Here is a 7,543-nt window from a genome sequence, read left to right as displayed (position 1 = left end):
TATACACATACATATATAAATATATAAAACTGAGTCACTTTGCTGTACGCCCAAACCTAACACAACATTGTAAATCAAAGATACTTCAATGAAATTTTTTTAAATAAAAAAATTAAATAACTTAAAATGACATGGGGTACAAATTAGTGACCAAAAATAGCATGAGTACATTTGCCCCATCTGTTCCATTTGTCCTACTTTCTAGTCTGCTGATTCTCTGGATTTTTAAGGTGATTTTTTTTTCATTCATTCTTTACAACAAAATTTTGTAATTGCTGTACCAACTATATATTCACCTCCCATCCTCTGAGCTACGTTAGTCTTCTTTCATTTACTCAGTCTTCGGAGCTGGGTTTGTGCAGATGGTTGGGAGAAAGTAGTCCAGGTGCTTCACAGAATTCGATGCTAAGGAGATTGTGGGGTCTAATGTCTCCATGGCCAGAAAGACTTTCAAAGGGGTATAATTAGCAATCACTAGTTCAGCAGAAATGAACAACATGGATTCAGAATTTAAAATAGACTTTGTCATTTACTAAGCACTACATTGCAGGGAAAAAAGAAAGAATGACAGAATGACTCAATAGTCAGTAACTGGGCAAATATCCCATCCCAGTTCCTTCACACATCAAAATGAGAGGCTCTCCTAAGGAGATAGAGCCAAAAAAAAAAAAAAAGTTTCCAAGGCCTATGTCACCAACAGAGAAAAAGAACTTATACAACTGACTATCAAAAACCCAAACAACCTGATTAACACATGGGCAGAGGACCAGAATAGGCATTTTCCCGAAGAAGACATACACGCGGCCAACAGGCAAGATGTTCAACATTGCTAATCATCAGGGAAATGCAAGTCAAAACCACAATGAGACATCACCTTACACCTGTCAGAGCGGCCACCGTCGAAAAGACAGCAAATATAAATGCGATCTGGTATCACTCACATGTGGAATCTAAAAAATAAAACAAACTGCTAATATAAGAAAAAACAGAGACTCACAGTTAAAGAGAATAAGCTAGTGGTTACCAATGGGGAGAGGGAAGGAGGAACAATATAGGGGTACGGGGGTTAAGAAGTACAAACAACTAGGAATAAAATAAAAAGACACAAGGATGTACTGTGCAGCACAGGGAATATAGCCGATATTTTATAACTTTATATGGAGTATAATCTATACAAATACCAAATCACTATGCTGTACACCTGAAACTCTAGTATTTTGGTCATCTAATGTGAACAGCTGGATCATTGGAAAAGTCCCTGATGCTGGAAAAGATTGAGGGCAGAAGGAGAACAGAGTGTCAGAGGATGAGACGGCTGGATGGCATCACTCATGCAATAGACATGAACTTGGGCAAATTTCAGGAGATGGTGAGGCCAGAGCGGCCTGGCATGCTGCAGTCCATGGATCAGACACAACTGGGTGGCTGAACAACAACAACAACACCTGACACTAATATAGTATTATATAAAACGACTATATGTCAGTTTAGGAATGAGAGACTTTCCTTTAGGTACAGATACAGTCTAAGACCCATTTTAAGAATTGCCTTATCACCAACAGAAGGAAAAGGGCCTTGTCATGTCCAGGTAGACTAGAAAAGAAACTTGTGATACTCACACAGCAAGGGAAAGTGGACTATAAGCTTGTTAAGCAGATTTCAAAAAGCCTATTTCGGGAATTATCTGGCAGTCCAGTAGTTAGGACTACATGTTTCCAATGCTGGATTCAATCCCTGGTCCAGAAACTAAAATCCTAAAAGCTGTGGGGCCATATTTAAAAAAAAAAATAAAGCCTATTTGTGAAGGGTATTGATAATGCTTATTTGAAGGAGATTGCTGCTTTTAGTCTTTTAATAGTAAGACTGTAATGAAGTGACTTAGCAGCAGCAGCAGCAGTAATGATATATCACCTTGTGTAGATTTCAACTTTCTCTAACTGCTCCATGTAGTGTCTTGTTACGAAGGGCTTCCTTCCTTTATCTTAAGACTTTTGGGGGGAAAAATCATCCAGTGGTGCTTGATATTTGTTAGAACCCTAATATCAGTTACCCATATGTTTCCCATCCTCCAAGCCTCTGTGAATGATCTTTTCCTGTAGTGCTTCAATAGAAAGATTTTGAGGTTTCCTTTAGAAACAAAGGCCACATTTGAGTTTGCTAGAGCACAAACAGCCAGGAAGCACGCCCACTTCAGCCAGCAGAGCAGCATGGCCAGGCTTGGGGACTCGAGGCACTAGCTGGAGGGCATTCCCATCATTGCCTGTTGTATACTAGCCCAGTGAAAAGAGTTCCAGCACCACAGGATGAGAGACAGACCTCAACATCTGGACTCAGTCTTGTTAAAATGCATGACCAGGGAAGTACCAGTCTGTCCTTCATGTGACCAGGACACTGAGAATCCCAGGTCAACCCTATCCGGAGAGCTGAACATTTAGGACTGGGAAAATACTGCCCTTTGCCCTGGTATGGTCAGGGCTGAGTGTTCAGGACGTGTAATTACAGCAAAACATTGACATTTTAGGAATCAGTGAACTAAAATGGATTGGAATGGGTGAATTTAACTCAGATGACCATTGTATCTACTACTGTGGGCAAGAATCCCGTAAAAGAAATGGAGTAGCTCTCATAGTCAGCAAGAATCCAAAATGCAGTACTTGGGTGCATTCTCAAAAAGGATGGAATGATCTCTGTTCATTTCCAAGGCAAACCATTCAATAGCACAGTAATCCAAGTCTATGCCCCAACCTGTAATGCTGAAGAAGCTGAAATTGAATGGTTCTATGAAGACCTACAAGGCCTTTTAGAACTAACACCAAAATAAGATGTCCTTTTCATTATAGGGGACTGGAATGCAAAAGTAGGAAGTCAAGAGATACCTGGAGTAACAGGCAAATTTGGCCATGGAGAACAAATGAAGCAGGGCAAAGGCTAACAGAGTTAGTCTAAGAGAACACACATGTCATACCAAACAACCTCTTCCAACAACACAAGAGAAGATTCTACATATGGACATCACCAAATGGTCAATACTGAAATCAGATTGATTATATTCTTTGCAGCCAAAGATGGAGAAGCTCTATACAGTCAGCAAAAACAAGACTGGGAGTTGACTGCAGCTCAGATCATGAACTCCTTATTGGCAAATTCAGGCTTAAATTGAAGAAAGTAGGGAAAACCACTAGACCATTCAGGTATGACCTAAATCAAATCCCTTATGATTATACAGTGGAAGTGACAAATAGATTCAAGGGATTAGCTCTGATAGACAGAGTGCCTGAAGAACAATGGATGGAGGTTTGTGACATTGTACAGGAGGCAGGGATCAAGACCATCCCTAAGAAAAAGAAAGGCAAAAAGGCAAAATGGCTGTCTAAGGAGGCCTTACAAATAGCTGAGAAAAGAAGTGAAAGGCAAAGAAGAAAAGGAAAGATATATTCATTCGAATTCAGAGTTCCAAAGAATAGCAAGGAGAGATAAGAAAGCCTTCCAAAGTGAACAATGCAAAAAAATAGAGGGAAAAAAAAGAATGGGAAAGACTAAAGCTTTCTTTAAGAAAATTAGAGATATCAAGGGAATGTTTCATGAGAAGAAGGGCACAATAAAGGACAGAAATGGTATGGACTTAACAGAAGCAGAAGATATTAAAAAGAGGTGGTGAGAATACACAGAAGAACTATACAAAAAAGATATTCATGACCCAGATAACCATGATGGTGTGATCACTCACCTAGAGCCAGATATCCTGGAATGTGAAGTCAAGCGGGCCTTAGGAAGCATCAGTACGAACAAAGCTAGTAGAAGTGATGGAATTCCAGTTGAGCTATTTCAAATCCTAAAAGATGATGCTGTTAAAGTGTTGCACTCAATATGCCAGCAAATTTTGAGAACTCAGCAATGGCCAAGAACTAGAAAAGGTCAGCTTTTTATTAAAATCCCAAAGAAGGGCAATGCCAAAGAATTTTCAGATTACCACACAATTGCACTCATCTCACATGCTAGCAAAATAATGCTCAAAATTCTCAAGCCGGGCTTTAACAGTATGTGAACCGAGAACTTCCAGATGTTTAAGCTAGATTTAGAAAAGGCAGAGGAACCAGAGATCAAATTGCCAACATCCGTTGGATCACAGAAAAAGCAAGAGAGTTCCAGAAAAATATCTACTTCTACTTTGTTGACTATGCCAAAGCCTTTGACTGTATGGATCACAACAAACTGTGGAAAATTCTTCAAGAGATGGGAATACCAGACTATCTGACCTGCTTCCTGAGAAATCTGTATGCAGGTCAAGAAGCACCAGTTAGAATGGGACACGGTCAACAGACTGGTTTCAAACTGGGAAAGGAGTATGTCAAGGCTGTATCATTGTCACCCTGCTTATTCAACTTATATGCAGAGTACATCATGCAAAATGCCAGGCTGGATGAACAAGCTGGAATCCAGATTGTTGGGAGAAATATCAATAACCTCACATAAGCGGATGACACCATTATGGCAGAAAGTGAAGAGGAAATAAAGACCCTCTTAATGAAAGTGAAAGAGGAGAGTGAAAAAGCTGCCTTAACATTCAAAAAATGAAGATCATGGCATCTGGTCCCATCACTCCATGGCAAATAGGTGGAAAAACAATGGGAACAGTGACAGACTTTATTTTCTTGGGCTCCAAAATCACTGCAGATGGTGACGGCAGCCACGAAATTAAAAGATGCTTGCTTCTAGGAAGAAAAGCTATGATCAACCTAGATAGCATATTAAAAAGCAGAGACATTATTTTGCTGACAAAGGTCCATCTAGTCAAAGCTATGGTTTTTCCAGTAGTCATGTATGGATATAAGAGTTGGACTGTAAAGAAAGCTGAATGCCAAATAATTGATACTTTTGATCTGTGGTGTTGGAGAAGACACTTGAGAGTCCATTGGACTGCAACGAGATCAAACCTAAAGGAAGTCAATCCTGAATATTCGTTGGAAGGACTGATGCTGAAGCTGAATCTCCAATACTTTGGCCACCTGATGCGAAGAACTGACTCACTGGAAAAGACCCTGATGCTGAGAAAGATTGAAGGCAGGAGGAGAAGGCGACGACAGAGGAGATGAGATGGTTGGATGGCATCACCAACTTGATGGACATGAGTTTGAGTAAGCTCCGGGAGTTGGTGATGGACAGGGAAGACTGGAGGTGCTGCAGTCCATGGGGTCACACAGATTCGGACCTGACTGAGTGACTGAACTGAACTGAACTGAACTGAACTGAATTACAGCTGAATTGAACTTAACTGAACTAAATTACAGAAAGCAGCAGTTTTGACATTCTGGCTTCTGCGGTTGGAGAGACCCCTGCTCTCTGCTCACATGGTTGAGCAGGAGGGGTCCCAGAGTGTAACTGATGAAAACTGATTTCCACACAAGGCCATGGCTGGAGTCCATGGAATTTTGTATACAGCCAGCTTCCTTTCTGAGAAGTCAGCTGCAGAGGTCAGTTTGGAAAACCTTATGTAAGGAGGAGAAAAGTTTTGGTCTGTGACTTAGGGAAAAGCAATGTGCAATTTATGAGAATTTCCCATTTGTCCAATATCTCTTGTTCCATCCACATATGACAGAAAGTTCTTGGAATAAGACTAAGGGTTTGTCAATGGTTTACGAGGGGAAGTGGTATTTGACCCTTGCTAGGACAGGGCTTAGGCATTGGGTTGTTCTTTCCCATTCACATCAGGTTATGGAAGCTGATTATGGCTATGACACAGCTTTGATCAAGCATGTGATGACAAAGTCCTGGCCCCATGAATAGCCCTTTAGAGAAGGGCCTCTGCTTAACTGGAGTTATTACCTGATAGGGAAATAAAATTCATCGTTTTTCAACCCACTGTAGTTTTGGGTCTCTGCCAGAGCAACTTAACCTTCATTAAGGCTAGGGCTAAGTTTAAGGCTAAGGCTATAATTAATTATAAAGTGCTTGACAACCGTGCGACACCACACAGGAGAAGGAAATGGCAACCCACTCCAGAACTCTTGTCCATGGACAGAGGAGCCTGGTGGGCTACAGTCAGTGCGGTCGCAAAGAGCTGGACATGACTGAGCAACTAAACAGAAACCATACAGTGCAGGCTGGAAAAGTATATTTGTTTACATCATGGCAAAGCATCTGCTATAACTTTTACTTGAAAGCACATTTCGTTTTTCTAAGGGAAATGATTGGAAAGAGCAGAATATGAGCATGCTTTGGGTTCTCTCGGAAACTTTTAGCAAGGATTTCAGCAAAGAGCTAAGGCAAGAATTAGCCAGTTTGGGGAATTTCCTTGGTGATGCCAGTGGTTAAGAATCCACCTTCCAGTGCAGGGGACACAGGGTTGATCCCTGATCAGGGAACTAAGATCCCACATGCCACAGACAACTAAGTCTGAGTGCCACAGCTACTGAGCCCTCAGACCACAATGAAAGATCCTGCATGCTGCAACTATCCTGCTCAAATAAATGCAGCCAAATAAATAAATATATTTTTTTAAAAAAAGAATTGGCCAGTTTGAAATTATAGAGGTTAAGGGAAATAGTCCTTATGTTTGGAGCCTTACGAGGTTAGAAGGGTTACCTACAATTGAACTCCTCAAAGTTTTTCTCAAAGACCCACTCATATTTTTCTGCAAACAAAGAGAGACAGGCCTGTGGCAAAATTTGGCTGGGGTGTGGCTTTCCTACCCAGCTGATTATTTCACATGGCCTCCAGGTAACCTTCATTAAGACAAAGAAGAGAAGCCAAGATTGATCTCAGAGGATAAGACATAAAGCATTTTCTAGAAATACAGCTGGAAAGGAATGTTGGGTGTGGGCATGGCATATGGAAAATATATTAAAAAAGTATACCCGGAAGCCTATAAAGATTTAGAAGGAATTGTACTGCCAAAGAAATGACAAGCCTTGCTTGTGAAAGCTTGCTATCATTCAACTCTAAACCAGTTCTGACATGGGACATAAATTCTAACACCCACTTTAGATTTGGCTCTGGTGGTAAAGGACAGGAAAGAACCTCCTATAATGCAAAACCGAGTCCATGGAAGACATGAGAGTTATTTCCAGAGGGCAGGTTGGGCTGACGAGACAACTTCTTTCCCTGGATGGCAAAGTTCTATGATTTTGTGCTTGAGATTCGATCACTCCTATGCACTGTGACCTCTGTGTGTTTCCTATTCTTCCTTTTCTCATGTGGGGGTTTTACCATGGTTATCTTGTTTCTGCTCTATCTTTACATGTCGGGTTTGTGAATGAGTGGAGTAGGGAAATTGGGCAGGTGAACACAAATCTTTTCTTTTATACGTCCGAGACCTTAGCACTCATATTCAGTGCTTCCTCATAGTATCTGACTCTCCTAGGTACGCTTTACTTCCTGGAATTTTTCACTTCTGTTATGTGCTAGTGACAAAAATACTTGGCAGCCTCCTTGCTGGCCTTTCTCCTCAACTCTTCAATGAAAATGTTTCTCAAGAGTGAGTTCTTGATTCTCTTTTCATTCCACACTGTCCCTGGGGAATCATGGTCATCTCCCCTTCCTCAGA

This window comes from Bos indicus, chromosome 17 (genome assembly GCF_029378745.1).
Source record: "Bos indicus isolate NIAB-ARS_2022 breed Sahiwal x Tharparkar chromosome 17, NIAB-ARS_B.indTharparkar_mat_pri_1.0, whole genome shotgun sequence".
NCBI lineage: Eukaryota > Metazoa > Chordata > Mammalia > Artiodactyla > Bovidae > Bos > Bos indicus.
Note: the sequence above shows the minus strand (reverse complement) of the source record.